The sequence below is a fragment of the Lepus europaeus genome, unplaced genomic scaffold (genome assembly GCF_033115175.1).
Source record: "Lepus europaeus isolate LE1 unplaced genomic scaffold, mLepTim1.pri SCAFFOLD_29, whole genome shotgun sequence".
NCBI lineage: Eukaryota > Metazoa > Chordata > Mammalia > Lagomorpha > Leporidae > Lepus > Lepus europaeus.
The window spans coordinates 7700224-7719277 of record NW_026909167.1 but is presented as its reverse complement, the minus strand read 5'-3'; the positions used below and the strand labels follow the sequence as shown (position 1 = coordinate 7719277).

The following is a 19054-nucleotide window of genomic DNA, read 5'->3' as shown; positions in this document are numbered from 1 at the left end:
GAACAGATATCTACTGAATATTTCACAGTTGTAGAATACACATTCTTTTCATCACTATATGGAACCTTCTCCAGGATAGACCATATGCTAGGCTGTAAAGCAAGTCTCAGCAAACCCAAATTATTGAAATCATACCATGTGTCTTTTCTGACCACAATGGGATAAAGCTGGAAATTTAGAATGTAAGAATCTCTAGAAAATATGCAAATATATGGAGACTGAATAACACAATATTGAATGATGAACAGTGATTCACAGAAGCAATCAAATGAGAAACCAAAGAATTCTTGGAAATGAATGAAGCTGACAATACAACATGCAAAACTTATGAAACGGGGCCAGCACTGAGCTGTAGTGGGTAAAAGCTGTCGCCTGCAATGCCAGCATCCCATATGGGCACCAGTTAAGAGTCCTGGCTGCTCCTTTTCTGATCCAGCTCTCTGCTGTGGCCTGGGCAAACAGTGGAAGATGATCCAAATCCTTGGCCCACTGCACCCACGTTGGGGACCCAGAAGATGCTCCTGGCTTCTGGTTTAGGATCAGCACATCTCCAGCCATTGTAGGCATCTGGGGGAGTGAACTAGCAGATGGAAGACCTCTCTCCTTCTGCCTTTCAAATAAATAAATAAATCTTAAAAAAAAAAGAAAGCAGAACTGAGATTCAAAAAACAATGATACAAAATTGAAAATAGATCTACCACATGACCTAGCAATCCTAGTCCTGAGAATTTACCCAAATGAAATGAAATTGGCATATGAATAGTCCATGTTTACTGAAACTTAGTTCACAAAAACCAAGATATAGAATCAACCCAGATGTCCATCAATTGATGACTGTATTAAGAAATTGGGTACATATACAGTATGTAATCTGACTTAGATTTAAAAAAGAATGAAATCACTAATCCACTGTTGGTGGGAATGCAAACTGGTAAAGCTACTCTGGAAGACAGTCAGGAGATTCCTCTGAAACTTGAATATAGCCCTACCACACAACCCAGCCATTCCACTCCTTGAATTTTACCCAAAGGAAATTAAATTGGCAAATAAAAGAGCTGTCTGCACCTCAATGTTTATTGCAGCTCAATTCATAATAGCTAAAACATGGAATCAACCTAAATGCCCATCAACAGAAGACTGGATAAAGAAATTATGAGATATGTACTCTATAGAATACTATACAGCAGTAAAAAAAATAATAAAATTCGGTCATTTGCAACAAAATGGAGGAATCTGGAAAACATGCTGAGTGAAATAAGCCAGTCCCAGAGGGACAAATATCATATGTTCTCCCTGATCGGTGACAACTGAGCACCTAAAAGGAAACCTGTTGAAGCAAAATGGAAACTATGAGAAACAATGTCTTGATCAGCCCTTGTCCTGACTGTCAAGGAGCAACTTACTATTTTATTCCTTTTAGTATTTTTTTCTCCTACTTAATACCATTGGTTGAACTCTTTAATTAACACACAATTGTTCTTAGGTGTTTAAATTTAACTGAAAAGTAAGCCCTGTTAAATATAAAAGTGGGAATAAGAGAGGGACGAGATGTACAATTCGGCACATGTTCACTTGGACTACCGCTAACGGTAGAGCTAGAAATGTGCCAGGAGATTGCAATTCAATCCCATCAAAGTGGCATGTACCAATGCTATCTTACTTGTTAAAGCAATCACTTTAAGTTCATAATTGATCAAAAAGATAGGATTGTCAAAGGGATCACATAAATAAGACCAGTGTCTTCAAATAATAATTGATAGAATTAAAAAGGAGAATAATCCTACATGGAAAGCAGTATAGACAGCAGACTCATAGAATAGCACATGCCTTAAACAGAACTCTGGCCTCAGAATCAGCTGTTAAGGCATTCAGATCTGGCTAAAAAGCTCATGCGAGTTTCACAGGCATGGAAAGCCAAGACAATGTGGCAAAATCAATCAATCAATCAATAAATAAATGACCTAAATGAAAGATCTCTGTGTGTGAGATCCCAGCAGAAAGAGCACATCAAAGAAGGAATTACCTTTCTCTGAAGGGAGGAGAGAACTTCCACTTTGAATATGGCCTTGTTTAAATAAGATCAGTTTCTGAACTCAAGAGGCTTCCATAGCCTTGACAGCTCATGACAAGAGTCTTGTGTGATTACTGACATTATAAATAAGAGTGTCAATTGTTAAATCAACAACAGGAGTCACTGTGCACCTGCTCCCCATGTAGGACCTCTGTCATTAATGTGCTGTACTATGCAAAGTAATGGTAAAACTACTACTGAAACAGTACTCTATACTTTGTGTGTCTGTGTGGGTGCAGTATGTTAAGATCTTTACTTAGTATATACTAAGTTGATCTTCTGTATATAAAGCGAATTGAAAGTGAATTGTGATGAAGAATGGGACGGGTGTGGGAGATGAGATGGTTGCAGGTGGGAGGGAGGTAATGGGGGGAAAAGCCACTATAATCCAAAAGTTTTACTTTGATAATTTATATATATTAAACAAAAGTTGGAAAAAATTTAATTATTCAATGGAAAAATCTATATTCCATATGAAGCAGTACAATATTTCTCCAAAGATATTGGGATAAATTATTCTCAATGTAATTTTTAAAGCCATGAGTAACAAATTAAAGCATATCAGTATTACACATCAAAGTAAATTAATGCAACAAAGTAGTGTATTCATTTAACAGAGATGCTATAATACTATGTTGTAGAGAGGGCAACTTAACAGAAATTTATTTTCTCATGATTCTGTAGAATGATGGTTTAAGAACGAGATGCTGGGGTTGGCACTGTGGCTTAGTGGGTAAAGCTGCCATCTGCTTTGCGGGCATTCCATATGGGCACCAGTTAGAGTTCTGGTTGCTCCACTTCCCATCCATCTGCTATGGCCTGGGAAAGCAGTTAGAAGATGAAGATGGTCCAAGTCCTTGAGACCCTGTACCTGCTTGAGAGACCCGGAAGAAGATCCTGGCTCCTGATCAGTGCAGCTCCAGCCATTGTGGCCAATTGGGTAGTGAGCCAGCAGATGGAAGACCTATCTCTGCCTCTCCTTCTCTCTATGTTTAACTCTGACTTTGAAATAAATAAATAGATCTTTAAATTAAAAACAAACAAACAAACAAACAAACAAGGTGCTTTCAGATTTCATTTTTTTCTGAGGTCTTTTCCATTTAAGAATAGCCAACTTCTCACGATGTCCTCATATGGCCTCTTCTTTGTATGCTCTCATCACTGGTTTCTCCCCGACAAAGACCAAGTTGAATGGGATTAAGGCCCACCTATAGAATCCCAATCAACCTTAATTATCCATTTGAAGGTTCTATTTCCAAATGCAGACACATGGAGTTTAACATATCCAAATACAGATTTGGGGAGGTACACTCCTTAGTCTATGACACTGAGTGAAACAATCAATAGGAGCACTACAATTAAATATTTAAAATGTTTTATGGTTGTACACATTTAACATAGAATTTAGGGTATCAGTTAAGATGCCTATGAATCACACTGGAGTACTTAGGTTTGATGCCCACTCTAGCTCCTGATTCCTACTTCCTGCATCCGAATAACCTAGTAATCTGTGGGGATGGCTCAAGGAATTAGGTTCTTGCCACACACAGTAAAGATGCTGATTGAACTCCCAGCTCATGGATTGAGGCAAACCCAGCCCCAGCCATATTCCCATACATTGCAGTTATCTGGGAAGTAAACCCATAAGCAAGACTTCTCTCTCCCTCCCTATCTCTAACTATCTATCTACCTACCTACCTACCTACCTATATCTACCTACCTACCTACCTATATCTGTGTGGAAGTGTGTATGTCTTCTCTCCCTCCCAAATCAATAAATTAAATTTAAAAGGATACACAATAAAAACATTAATCATAAAAAGCTCAATTGGATGCCTTATTTAGCAGCAAAGTATCAAGAAGAAATAGAAGACCAGAGGTTTAAGAGACTTTTTGTCATAATAAATAATATTTCATGATGATAACATAATTATGTCAGTATGCCTAAAAACAACCTCAAAGGACATGAGACAGAATTCACAGAAGAAAGAAATTTTAAAAATCAAATATTATCTGATAATTGATACTCAGTTTATAATATATGAAATAATCAATCAAAATGTGAGTGACAAAATGTTGACCTAATTAGTATTTTTAGACCACACTGTGCAACACACACAAAGACAGCACATATACTGACCCATAAATAAGACTAAAATCACAAATTATTCTACCTAATCACATGGAATTAGTTACAAATTGATAAGAAAGAAGAAATCCAGACCTGATTGGATGAGGAAAGGCTGGGCACCTATGCTTGTGCCCTGTCTGATGTACCCGGGCATTAACTTGAGGTGTTTTAGCAATGTTGGCTGGAGATTCCGGCACAGTGTGCCCCTGTAACTACCTCCACCCCACCTCCCATTGTCCTCTTGAGCATGGTGGCTGGGTCATAAGCATGACAAAGTGGCAAATCTCTCAACCCATGTCATGGATAAAGGTGGTTCCCACATCCACAGGCAGGTGTCTGTCTGAAATAGAAATGCTCCAATAATTTTTGCCACCTAGCTGTGGAGCTCAAGGCAGGTGATAATAAGGGGGAGGAGGAGATGGTGGCACAGCACCAGAGGTGGAAAACTGTGGGTTATGCAACTGATTGAGCATAATGACAGTGAAGACATGTTTGGTGATTATGACAGCTTTACTGAAAACTTTTTACGTCATGTTGATGACCTGGAACAAAAATATATGGAACTTCCTGAACATAGGAAACACATTACAGACTTTGCCACTGGTGATCTTTATTAAGAAAGTAATGAAAACAAACTCAGCATCCCCACTGTGGGTAACTTTACTGAATTAAAAACTGATGAGCACACAAAGAACCAGAATAGACCTAAAGATATCCCTGTTGAAAATGGAACTGGTTTTTTGTCACATATGCCTTCCTCACAGGTTTTATACTTTGATAATTTGCAGAACTCTTCAAATGATTTCAGGGGTCAGTGACCTAAAGAAAGGGATTGGAATGTAACCTGTCTCAAGACTGGAAATGAAGAATTGTCCCTTAATCACATAGAAGCAACCCCAGCAAAATGATTAGTTCTCTCCTAAAGTCAGAACAAATCCAGATAAGAATAGGAGAAAAAGTATTAAAGATCATCTAAAATGTGCCATGACTGGAAATGTCAAGGCCCAAATACCAGTATTTTCTAGGAATAACAGCTGAAAGAGACTCTCCTATCTGAAGAAATTAATGTTGCTAAGAAAACAACTGAATCATCATCAGATACCTTGGTCCTTTCTATTCATTACTCAGCAAAGTGAGACCTTTATGTTCAGTTCAAAGGAATTGAAAAGCTATATGGTAGTACTTTTTTCTGGAATGAAAACAAGATTTCTGATTGCTATCATAGTATTAGTACACATCAGTAGAAATAAAGGCTTTTAAGGTCATATTTCTTGAAAACAATCAAAAGAGCAATTGTCTCTCAGCCTTCCATAAATATTCTGCTAGTACTAAAACCCTCCCTGTGACTCCCTTCAACAGTCACACTTCTCAAACCAGTTATCCTTGCTGTCTCTCATTCGTCATCTCAAATAATTCTCCAGCTTAATCCAGTTATGGGTTCTGTGCTCTTAGGATTTAATGACCAGGGCACCTAAATGAGGTTTTTTTTTTTATTGCATTTTTTTGGTCAGATTCCTCAATTAGATACCTGATGCTATTGACTGCATCATTCTTGAAACTCCTTTCTCAACTTCTTGATCCTCCGCTCCTGCTGTTTTCTGATTATTTAGCTCTTCCACACTTTTGAAAACTGGTGCTTCTGTGACTGTCTCTGTCTTCTCTATCAAAAAGTTGTTGAAATTCCTTTGAATACTCATGTCTTGAGTGAAGTTAGGAATATCATATATTAAAATAAACATATTTGGGGTGAGTGACACACTTAAGATTCCACTTGATGGGGCCAGTGCTGTAGTATAATATAGTGGGTTAAATCTCCAGCTTGCAGTGCCAGAATTCCATATGGGTGTGGTTCAAGTCTGGGCTCTCCACTTCCAATCCAGTTCCCTGCTGATGTGCCTGGGAAAGCAGTGGAGGGTGGCACAAGTGCTTGCACCCCTGTACCCACATGGGAGACCTAGAAGAGGCTTCTGGTGCCTGGCTTTGACCTGGCTTAGCCCTGGTGGTTATGGCCATTTGGGGAATGAACCAGTGGATGGGATCCTCACTCTGTCTCTAACTCTTTCTGTAACTCTTTCAAATAAATAAAATCTTTAAAATAAAAAAGATACCACTTGAGACACCCACATCATATATTTCAGTGCCTGGGTCCAAGTACCAGCTCCACTTCCAGTTTCATTTCCTACTAATGTACAACATGGGAAGGAGCAAGTGGTGGCCCAAGTACTTGCGTACTTAATACCTATGTGGTGGATCTGAATTGGGCTCCTTATTTCTGATTTTAACCTGGCCTAGCCTAGACTATTGTGGACATTTGGGGAATGAGCCACTGGATACAAGATGTTTCAGTCTCTACCTTTCAAGTTAAAAACAAACTAACTAAATATTATTTTTTAAGATTTAATTTTATTTTTATTTGAAAGGCAGAGTTACAAGGGCGGAGTGTGGGGAAAAAGAGAGAGAGAGAGACAGAGAGAGAGAAAGAATGAATCTTCCATTTGATGGTTAGCTCCCCAAATGGCTGTGACAGTACCAGGCCAGGCTGAATTCAGAAGCCAGGAGCTTCATCTGGGTCTCCAACATGGGTTCAGGGGCCCAAGGACTTCAGCAATATTCCATTGCTTTCCCAGTCACATTATCAGAGAGCTGCAATAGAAAGGGAACAGCCAAGACTCAAACTGATGCTCATATGGGCTATTAGCACTGTAGGCAGAGGTTTTACCTGCTATGCCACATAATGCCGACACCCTAACTAAACACCCTTAAAGACAACTGTAGTTAAGGTTTCAGTGCAGTATTTACTGTGGCAACACATATACTAAAATTGGAAATATTTAAGTGAGGAGAGGTAGTAGTAATAAGAATATTATGTTTTTCAAAAAAAATAGGTCCTTGTTTATAAGAGGGCACTTCAGAAAGTTTGGACAATGCATATTACTAAAAACAGGTATGGACTTCAAAGTTTGTGCATCAAACTAAATTTGCCTTTTAATTCCATTTTTTATGAACTTTCTGAAGTACCCTCCCATTTCAAATACATTTCTTTTTGATTTATTTCAGAAAGAGAAGTCTTGTATCCACTGAGTCACTTCCCAGAGGTCCACAAAAAAGTGAACTAGCTGCAGCTGGGTGCCAAGAACTGAATGCAAATCTCTTATGTAGATAACAGGCCGAATTGCTTGGGCTGTCCCTAATGCTTACAGGAAGCTGGAGTTGAGAGCCAGAGACAGGTGTCAACCTCAGGAGGACACAGATTTCTTAACCACAAATGCCCACATTCAAGTATGTGTCTTAGATAAACAAGATGGACTGGAAGATCAGCCCATCAACTTGTCATTTTATAAGTATTTCTAGAACTCCTTTCAGAATTTTATGAACTTTGCAAATATGGGTTCTTATCTCAGAAAAGACCATCAGGTTTAAGAAGTAAGACTACTGGAATCAGAAGTCAAAAAAGAATCTAATAAATTATGAATAGTGAGGTTCACAGTTTAATCACTAATGGTGTTCATTGACCTTGAAGTAGATGTGAACTTTCTTCCATCTGCTTTTCTTTTGTGCCTTATTTTTTGTTTAAGCTGCATTTCCTGCCAGAATGAACATCTGAGTACAGGCCTCTGTCTAATTCATCTTTTTTGTATGTAGCTGACACTGTGCCAGGCACATTCTGGTTTGTTCTCAATTGCTGGAGACTGTAAACCTCCTAGTGAATTATGGTCCTGTCACTTAGCTTTGGCACGCTCAGCCTTATTCATCATGAAATAGGGTAATTGTCTTGCAAGTTACATTCTTTGTCAAGGACATGCCAAATTAGATGTTGGTAATAACTGCCAATAATTACATTGGTATTTCTTTTTTTTTTTATTAAACTTTTATTTAATGAATATAAATTTCCAAAGTATAGCTTATGGGTTACAATGGCTTCCCCCCTCCCATAACTTCCCTCCCGCCCGCTACCCTCCCCTTTCCCGCTCCCTTTCCCCTTCCATTCATGTAAAGATTCATTTTCAATTCTCTTTGTATACAGAAGATCAGTTTAGTATATATTAGGTAAAGATTTCAACTTTTTGCCCATATAGCAACATCAAGTGAAAAAACTACCGTTGGATTACTAATTATAGCATTAAATAGCAATGTACAGCACATTAAAGACAGAGATCCTACAGAATTTTTTTTTTCAAATTAATTAATTTTCTATGCCATTTCCATTTTAACACCAGGTTGTTTTTTTTTTTTTCATTTCCAATTCTCTTTATATACAGAAGATCACTTCAGTATATAATTAGCAAAGACCTCATCAGTCTGCGCCCACGCAGAAACGCAAAGTATAAAAATACCGTTTCAGTACCAGTCTGTCTGGAGATTCCTCAGAAACCTGAACATAACCCTACCATACAACCCAGCCATCCCACTCCTTGGAATTTACCCAAAGGAAATTAATTTGGCTAATAAAAAAGCCATCTGCACATTAATGTTTATTGCAGCTCAATTCACAATAGCTAAGACCTGGAACCAACCCAAATGCCCATCAACAGTAGACTGGATAAAGAAATTATGGGACATGTACTCCATAGAATACTATACAGCAGTAAGAAACAACGAAACCCAGTCATTTGCAACAAGATGGAGCAATCTGGAAAACATCATGCTGAGTGAATTAAGCCAGACCCAAAGAGAAAAATATCATTTGTTTTCCCTGATCGGTGACAACTGAGTGCCAAAGGGGAAACCTGTTAAGTGAAATGGACACTATAAGCAACAATGAACTGATCAGCTCCTGTCCTGACTTTAGATGTACAATGTAATACTTTATCCTTTTTAGTATTTGTTGTTGTTGTTGTTGTTCTAGTACTATTGGTTGAACTCAGTAATTAACACACAATTATTCTTAGGTGTTTACATTTTAACTGAAAAGTGATCCCTGTTAAATCTAAGAGTGGAAAAAGAGAGGGAGGAGATGAACAATTTGGAACATGCTCAATCGGACTGGCCGCAAATGGTGGAGTTAGAAATGTGCCAGGGGATTCCAACACAATTCCATCAAGATGGCATGTACCAATGCCATCGCACTAGTCCAAGTGACCAATTTCAGCTCACAATTGATAGATCTGATAGGTCTAAGACTCAAAGAGATCACACAAACAAGACAAGTATCTGCTAATACTAACTGATAGAATCAAAAAGGGAGAGAAAGATCCAACATGGGAAGTGGGATACACAGCAGACTCATAGGATGGCAGATGTCCTAAACAACACTCTGGCCTCAGAATCAGCCCTCAAGGCATTCAGATCTGGCTGAAGAGCCCATGAGAGTATAGCAGGCATGGAAAGCCAAGATATCATGGAAAAAAAAAAAAAGACCTAAATGAATGATCTCTGTGAGTGAGATCCCAGTGGAAAGAACGGGGCCATCAAAGAAGGAGGTACCCTTCTCCGAAGGGAGGAGAGAACTTCCACTTTGACTATGACCCTATCGGAATAAGATCAAAGTCAGCGAACTCTAAAGGCTTCCATAGCCCTGGCAACTCATGACTAGAGCCTAGGGAGATTACTGACGCCATGAACAGGAGTGTCAAATTGTTAAATCAGCAACAGGAGTCACTGTGTACTTACACCCCATGTGGGATCTGTCCCTAATGTGTCGTCTAAAGCCAAGTGATGCTATGACTGGTACATTGGTATTTCTAAGTAAAGACTTTAGTAAATAATAGCTTTCCAGTTCCTTTTTCACTTGTGAGATGGCTTAATAATATGAACAATTTAAAGCAGAAATATTTGTGCTACTTTTCAGAAAGCTAAAGCAGTAATTCTCAAGTTGTGGCTCCTGGACTGCATCACTGGCCTCTCATGGAAACTTGCTGCAATGCATTGTTAGGCCCTGTGCAATCCTGTCACTTGGAACTCCCTTGTGGGATCTGGCTATCTGTTTTTCTTCTTTACTTTTTTTTTAATTTGAGAGGTAAAGTTACAGGCATAGAGGAAGAGAAAGAGAGAAAGGTCTTCCATCCACTGGTTCACCCTTCAACTGGCACCAATGGCCAGAACTATGCGGATTTGAAGGCAGGAGCTAGGAGCTTCCTCCAGGTCTCCCACATGTGGCAGGGGCCCAAGAAACTGAGCCATCTTCTACTGCTTTCCCTGGCCATAGCAGAGGCTAGATTGAAAGAGGAGCAGCCAAAACATGGATGGTGCCCATATGAGATGCCATTGCTGCTGGCAGAGGCTTAGCACACTATACTACAGCACCAGTCCAATCTGTGTTTTACCAACTCCCAGGAGATTCTTGTGGGCCTACAAGTCTTTGGACCACTAAACTAAAAACTCACAACCTTACACTGTTAGCTTTGTCTTTTTATTACAGAATTACATGCATAATTTTTCCTATTAGTGTTGAGAACTAAGTTAACATAGTTTATCCTTTGATCTGTGAAGATAAGTGAGATTCTTCATATCATTTTGTACTTAAAAAATATGAGTTGGATAAAATGTGAATATGGTTAATGTGACATAAACATGAAAATTGATAACTAATGGGTGGTACCCATCTGAAGTATTTTTAATATTTAGATATTAAGTACGTACATATTTGGGAATCACCAAAACACAATACATTAAACTTTTAAGTCTCATTCAGATGGAACTATTTTGATATTGCAACAACTGGCAGATAAATCAGTTTCCTAGCTCTTTTTTTTTTTTTTAACATTATGGGTATATTTTATTTACTTTTGGCATTCACATGGCTTCAATTCTTTTAGGAATAAAAATCAGCTTTTATGCCAAAAAATAAAATTTGCAATTGAAACAGAAAAAAAGAAATCCAGTAGGATCCCAATATTTAAGGAGAGAACTTCCACTTTGAATATGGCCTTGTCTAAATAAAATTAGAGTTGGTGAACTCAAGAGGCTTCCATAGCCTTGGCAGCTCATGATAAGAGCCTCGGGTGATTACTGATGTCATAAATAAGAGTGTCAATTGTTAAATCAACAATGGGAGTCTCTGTGCACCCACTCCCCCTGAAGGATCTCTGTCCTTAATGTGTTATACTAAGCAAACTAATGGTAAAACTACTATTCAAACAGTACTTTATACTTTTTGTTTCTGTATGGGTGCAAACTGTTGAAATATTTCCTTAGTATATACTAAGTTGATCTTCTGTATATAAAGATAATTGAAAATGAATCTTGATGAAGAATGGGATGGGAGAGGGAGTGGGAGATAGGATGGTTGTGGGTGGGAGGGAGGTTACAGGGTGAAAACCCACTATAATCCAAAAGTCGCACTTTGGAAATTTATATTTATTAAATAAATTTGAAAAAAAATTTATTAAATAAATTTGAAAAAAAGAAATAACAGACTTCTAAATAATCTATGAGTGAAAGGAGAAATCACAAAGGAAATTAGAAAATACATTTAGCATATTGTACCAAGCAATGAAATTAGTTGTAGATTTGTGGTGTCCAAAATGTCTTCTCTATTCCTACCTTTGAGGTAGAACCTAATGCACATTCAATGTGGGCTGGCCTTAGCAATCTGCTTAGCTAACAGAAGTTAGCCTATTTGGAACACTGAGAAAGTTATTATGGGTAAAGAATAGTACTCTAACTGAACAGTTTAATTTATTTTGATTTTTAACTTCAAATAATAATCACCTCAGAGTTTATGTCATGATATAAAGCTACGATTATCAATTTAAATTGTTAGAAGTAAACACTGGGTGGCTGGGGCCGGAGCTGTGGCTAACTTGGCTAATCCTCTGCCTTGCAGCACCCTCATATGGGCACTGGGTTCTAGTCCCAGCTGCTCCTCTTCCAGTCCAGTTCTTTGCTGTGGCCTGGGAAGGCAGTGGAGGATGGCCCGGGTGCTTGGGCCCCAGCACCTGCATGGGAGACCAGGAGGAGGCACCTGACTCCTGGCTTCGGATCGGCACAGCGCTGGCCATGGTGACCATTTGGGGGGTGAACCAGTGGAAGGAAGACCTTTCTCTCTGTCTCTGTCTCTCTCACTGCCTAACTCTACCTGTCAAATAAGTAAAAAATAAAATAAAAAAAAAGTAAACGCTGGGTAAAAACTTCAACACTGTCTTATCAGTGGCTTATCTGTTATAACTTTTATATTGCATAGACAACAAAAGGAAATATCAAAAGGAATTATATAAAATTAAAATTTACTGAATATCAAAAGACTCAAAAGGATAAAAAAGACACCCATTTGATTGGAGAGATAATTGTAAATTGTATGCATATGTGATTAGTGTTGAGAATACATGGTACATAAAAAACACTACAACTCAAAAGCAATAAAAACAGATTTCAAAATGTACAAAAATTTAAACAGACATTTCTACAAGGAAGATACACAAATGGCTAATGAGCACATAAGAAAATTCTGAACACTACTTGTAATTAGATAAATGGAAATGACAATCACAATTAAATACTACTTTATATCCACTGCAATAGCCATTTAAATAAATGTAGGCAAGGTTGGAGAAACTAAACTCTAATGCATTCTTGGTGTAAATGTAAAATGATGGGATCAATATGGAAAATGATGCTGACGGGCTTTATATGATTGTGGGGTTCTGACCGACAAAGTTCAGAAGCAGCACTAGGCATCACATAGAGACAGTGGATATGCTAGTGCCTCATTGGTCTCTGTCCTCAGTAGCCAATTAATTCTGATTGACCCTGAAGATCTCATCCAATCCTAATCACGTCTCAAATGCTCCACCTTTAAATACCATCGTCAAATTGAATTCCTATGTTCTTAATAACTCAAATTGGGAATTATCCCAAACAAATGATATTCAAATCATATCAACATATATCCGAATATCAGTGGGCTTTGCTAAAATATTTGACAAATGTTACAACAGAGTTTAACCTTGAGGACTAAATGCTCCATGACATAGCCAGTAAAAAGAGAACAAATATTTTGTAATTCCACTTACATCGCATTGCCAGAAAAGGCAAATTTACAGAGTACAACAGTGACTCTCAGGGTCTGGTTTAAGGGAACAGGGATTTAATGTTTGATGCAGTCAGTTTCACCTGAGGGAGATTAAAAAGATGAATGGTGTTCATTGTTGTCAAGTAATGTGAATTTGCTTCTGGAAGCATCCAATTTATCACCTTAAAATGCATGATTTTGGGCCACTGTGGTGGCACAATGGGTTAAAGCCCTGGCCTGAAATGCCAGCATCCCATAAGGGCATGGATTCTAGTCCCAGCTGCTCCTCTTCCGATCCAGCTCTCTGCTATGGCCTGGGATAGCCGTAGAAGATGGCCCAAATCCTTGGGCCCCTGCACCCACATAGGAGACCCAGAAGAAGCTCCTGGCTTCAGATTGGTGCAGCTCTGGCTGCTGCAGCCATCTGGAGAGTGAACCAGTGGATGGAAGACTTCTCTTTCTGTCTCTACCTCTCTCTGTAACTCTTTCAAATAAAATAAAATAAATCTTAAAAAAAAAAAAGAAAATATGTGATTTTAAGGGACCAGAGCTATGATATAGCAGGTAAAACCTCTGCCTGCAGTGTCAGCATTCCATATGAGCAACAATTGTAGTTCCAGTTGTTCCTCTTTCAATCCAGCTCTCTGTTTGTGGCCTGGGAAAGCAATATAAAATGTCCCAGGTCCCTGGGCCCTGCATACATGTGGGAGACCTGGAAGAAGCTCCTGGCTTCTGGGTTTGGATCGTCCCAGCTCCAGCCACTGTGTCCATTTGGGGAGTGAACTAGTTATGGACACAATGGCCATAGCTCAGAATCAGAAGCTTCTGCCAAGGTTTCCCACACAGGGGTAGGGGCCCAAGCACTTGGTCCATCTTCCACTACTTTCCCAAATGACAAACAGAGAGTTGGATCAGAAAAGGCGCAGCCAGGACATGAACCAGCACTCATATGGGATGCCAGCGGCACAGGTGGAAGCTTAGCCTACTATGCCTCAGCAGCGGCCTCAATGATTTTGTTTTTAATGAATAGCACCTCTTTGGCCTTCACTGTGGCTCACTAGGCTAATCCTCCACCTGTGGTGCCAGCATCCCAGGTTCTAGTCCCAGTTGGGGCACCGGTTCTGTCCCAGTTGCTCCTCTTCCAGTCCAGCTCTGCTGTTACCCGGGAAGGCAGTGGAAGATGGCCCAGGTCCTTGGGCCCTGCACCCACATGGGAGACTAGGAGGAAGCACCTAGCTCCTGGCTTCGTATCAACACAGTGCACCGGCTGCACCTGGCCACAATGCACCATCCTTAGGGGCCACTTGGGGGGTGAACCAATGGAAAAGGAAGACCTTTCTCTTTGTCTCTCTCTCACTAACTCTGCCTGTCAAAAAAAAAAAGATTCAATGAATAGCACCTCTTCTTTTCCACACTGCATACAAACATTGAAATAAAGATTGAAAAACAGAAACATAAATAAAAGTAGCAACATTTGACACCAGATGAAATTAAACATGAGAAAGTTGCAGGAGACCAGGAAAAATATTCTATTTTGTGATTTTGCAAAGGCTTGCTCATAGTAACCCCTTAAACAAGTAAATGGAGAAATGAGTGATGTAGTTTTTTGGGTTTTTGTGTGTTTGTTTGTTTTTGACAGGCAGAGTTAGACAGTGAGAGAGAGACAGAGAGAAAGGTCTTCCTTCCATTGGTTCACTCCCAAAATGGCCACTGTAGCTGGTGTGCTGTGCCAATCCAAAGCCAGGAGCCAGGTGCTTCCTCTTGGTCTCCCACATGGGTGCAGGGCCCAAGCACTTGGGCCATCCTCCACTGCACTCCTGGACCACAGCAGAGAGCTGGACTGGAAGAGACGTAACCAGGACTAGAACCCGGAGTACCAGCACTGCAGGCGGAGGATTGGCCTAGAGAGCTGTGGCACTGGCCTGATATAGTTTTAATTTTAGATTTGTTGATCTTGAGTTGCAAACTGCATAACTACAAAGAAACATCCAACAAGAAGTACAGACTATAGTCTGAAGGCTGTGAAAGAGGCCCATGATGGAGGGAAACAGGATTTTCAGAGTACAAAGGGTCAGATTCGTTAAGGAGAATTACAGAAATTTATGAATTAGAGATCACATGGGATACTTGCATGAGTGATGAGAAATAGAAGAATTCAAAGAGAAAAAGAAACCATCAATGGTATCATGACAAAGAGAAAACAATTTTCAGGAGATCATGTACAGCAGTTGAGAAAAGCAGTTTAAATCAGAGACAGGAATTTAGCCTTTTGCTTATGATGTCAGTCAAGATAACCTAATCATAATACAGAGTGCCTTGATTTGATTTCCAGGTATAGCTCTTGATTCCAGGTTTCTATCAATGCTGGAATCTTTCTACTTCTCAAATATCACGGTTCAAAATATGGCAAAGATTCAGTAAGGCAAAGTCTAGAGAATACTCTTCAGCTTATACTATACTTAACAGTATTGATACATTTAATAACTGAATTAAGGAGCCAGCTCTGTGGCTCAGGGATTAAAGCAACTGCCTGTAGTGCCGGCATCCCATATGGGCACCAGTTCAAGTTCTCGATGCTCCATTTCCAATCAAGCTCACTGATAATGTGCTTGGGAAAGCAGAGGAGGGTGGTCGAAGTCCTTGGGCCCCTACACCCATGTAGGGGACCCAGAGGAAGCTCCTGGCTCCTGCATTTGGATCAGCTCAGCTCTGGCCATTGCAGCTATTTGGGTAAGGGACTAGGATGAAGATATCTCTCTCTCTGCCTCTCTGTAACTCTGCCTTCCAAATAAACAAATAAATCTTTAAAAAAATATTCAAATTAAGACTACTTTGAGTAGCTTAAAGTACACATGTAGAATGAAATTATTTGCCTGAGTATATACTTTAGGATAGTCTGCACCACAACCTGCTGGGAGAAATATATGGAGAGTTAAGAACATCCAAATACAGTTAAGAGTTAGGAAAGAGCTTGAATAGATGTTTCTCAGAAGAAACACAAATAAATGGTCAATAAGTATGTTGAAAAATGCTCAGTATCAATGGTCATAAAGGAAATGCCTACCAAAATATACTGAGGGGGGAGGGTTAATGCCATGGTGTAGTGAGCTAAGCCTCCATCTGCAGTGCCAGCATCTCAGATGGGCATGGGTTCTAGTCCCGGCTGCTGCTCTTCCAATCCAGCTCTCTACTATGGCTTGGGAAAGCAGTGTAAGATGGCCTAAGTCCTTGGGCCCCTGTACCCATGTGGGAGACCTGGAAGAAACTCCTGGCTCCTGGCCTCAGATCAGCCCAGCCCCAGCCATTGTGGCCATTTGGGGAGTGAACCACTGGATGGAATACCTTCCTCTCTGTTTCTCCCTCTCTCTGTCTAAAACTCCATCTCTCAAATAAATAAATAAAATCTTAAAACACACACACACACACACACACACAGGAATATCATCTTACTCCAAAAAGAAAAAAAAAAAAAAAGAGGGGGAGGGGGCTAGTAATAATGCAGATTTTTAAAAGTCATTATATATTGTTAATGGGAATGGAAATTAGTACAGGAATTATGGAAAACAGTATGGTCCTTCATAAAAGAAAAAAAAAAAACTAAAAATCAATCTACCGTAATATATAGCTACTCTATTCCAGGGTAAAAAGGAAATGAAATCAGCATATCAAAGAACTACCTGCACTACCATGTTGACTAAACACTGCTGACAATAGCCAAGATAGTTCAGCCATAAAAGAATGAAATATTGTTTACTGCAAAATGAATGGAACTGGAGATCATTAAGTCAATGGAAATATGCCAGATACAGAAAAAAAAAATGTTCTCTACATTAAACAATAATGGATCAAAATACAGGATAATGTAGTTGATACTATATGCACCTTGAGTTAAGCTGTTCCTGTAGCACCAGCATCCCACATGAACATTAATTCAAATCCCGGATATTCCACTTTACTTTTTTAAAAAAAGATTTATTTATTTATTTGAAAGGCAGAGGGAGACACACACACATACACACACACAGAGAGAAAGAAAGAGAGGTGTCTTCCATCCACTGGTTTACTTCCAGAATGTCCACAATGGTAGGAGCTGGGTCAATCTGAAGCTAGGATCTTCTTTTGGGTCTCCCATGTGGATGCAGAGGCCCAAGGACTTGGGCAATCTTCCACTGCTTTCCCAGGCCATCAGCAGAGAGCTGGATCAGAAGAGGAGCAGCAGGACTCAAACAGGTGCCCATATGGGATGCTGGCACTGCAGGCAAAAGCTTTACCCAGTACGCCACAGCACCAGCCCTCTGGCTATTCCACATTTGATCCAGCTCCCTGCTAATGGCTTGGGAAGGCAGTGGAAAAAGGCCAAAATATTTGGGACCCTGCACCTATGTAGGAGACCAGATGAAGCTCCTGGATCCTGACTTCAATATGGCCCAGTCTTGGCCTTTATAGCCTTTTGGGGAGTGAACCAGCAGATGGAAGATCTCTCTTTCCCTCTCTCTTTATTTCTCTCTCTACAATTCTGCCTTTCAAATAAATAAAAAAACAGAATTATGATTACTAGAGACTGGGAAGAGTGAGCACTCTGGGTAGAAGGAATTTGAATAGCAATTACCAAAACAAAGTGAGATAGAAGTAAGAAGTTCCAGAGTTTCATAACACAGTATGGTGCCTGGAGTTCACAATATGATGTTCTGTAAAAAGAGCTGGAAGAAAGGGAAAAAAAGCACTGGAAGAGAGCAGCTGGTAAGACCTAAACACAAAGAAAAAGGTATATAAAAGATAGTTCTCTGGTTTGTTCAAATCCTGTTGTGTGTATGTGTTCAAATCCAATATTATATAAGGAATACATGTTGGCTCAGTACTGTGGTGTACTGAGTAAACCCACCACCTGCAGTGCCAGCACCCCATATGGGCACCAGTTCAAGTCCCGGCTGCTCCACTTCTGATCCAGTTCTCTGCTATGGCCTGGGAAAGCAGTAGAAGGTAGCTCAAGTCCTTGGGCCCCTGTATCAGCATGGGAGATCTGGAATAAACTCCTGGCTCCTGGCTTCAGATTGGCACGCCTCTGGCCATTGCAGCCAATTGGGGATTTGATTCCTCTTTTTTATGTTTTTTTTTTTTTTTTTTGAAAGGCAGAGGCAGAGAGAGAGAAAGAGAAGTCTTCTATCCACTGGATCACTCCCCAAACAGCCTGGGCCCATCAAAAGCCAGGAACCAGGAGCTTCTTCTGGGTCTCCCATATGGGTGAAGGGGCCTAACAACTTGGGCCATCTTCTATTGCTTTCCCAGGCCACTGTAAATGACTCTATTTGTGACTTGCCAACACTGGAGAGAGTGGGATCGGAAGTGGAGGAGCGGAGACTCAAACCCGTGCCCATATGAGATGCCAGCACTGCAGGCAGGGGCTTTACCTGCTACACCACAGAACCAGCCCCTCCTTGGTATCTTAACTGAAGGCAGAAAACAGATTCCTCCAGAATCCTCAATTAAAATAAGAGTGGTCTGGGCATTTCACATAGTGGTAAGGAGGCCGTTTTGAATGCCCTCTTCTCACATTGGCCTGCTTGTACTTGAGTCCTGTCTCTACCCCAAATTCCAGGTTTCCACTACTGCATACACTGGAAGAAAACAGATGACTCAAGTACTCAGGTCTTTGCTAACACAATCTGGAATATACATTAAGTTCCTCCATTCTGGCCAGAGCCATCTCCAGATCTTGCAGGCATCTGAAGAGTAAAAAAGAACATGGTAGATCACTGTCTCTCACTGTGTGTCTGCCCTTTATAAATAAGATAAATGAATAAAACAATTTAAAAACAGAAGGCTGGAATTGTGGATAACTAACTTTGACACCAGTATCTGATATCTAAACACCAGTTTGAGCCCTGGTGCTCAGCTTCTGATC

General features: G+C 39.9%; 1 protein-coding gene and 1 pseudogene across 1 annotated transcript in view; one reads left to right on the top strand and one right to left on the bottom strand.

Annotated features, from left to right (window-relative positions):
* LOC133754785 (zinc finger protein 37A-like) overlaps nucleotides 1-19054 on the bottom strand; it is a 35120-nt gene that overhangs the window by 11713 nt on the left and 4353 nt on the right. The window lies entirely within an intron of this gene.
* On the top strand, nucleotides 4502-13618 carry LOC133754804 (helicase POLQ-like; annotated as a pseudogene).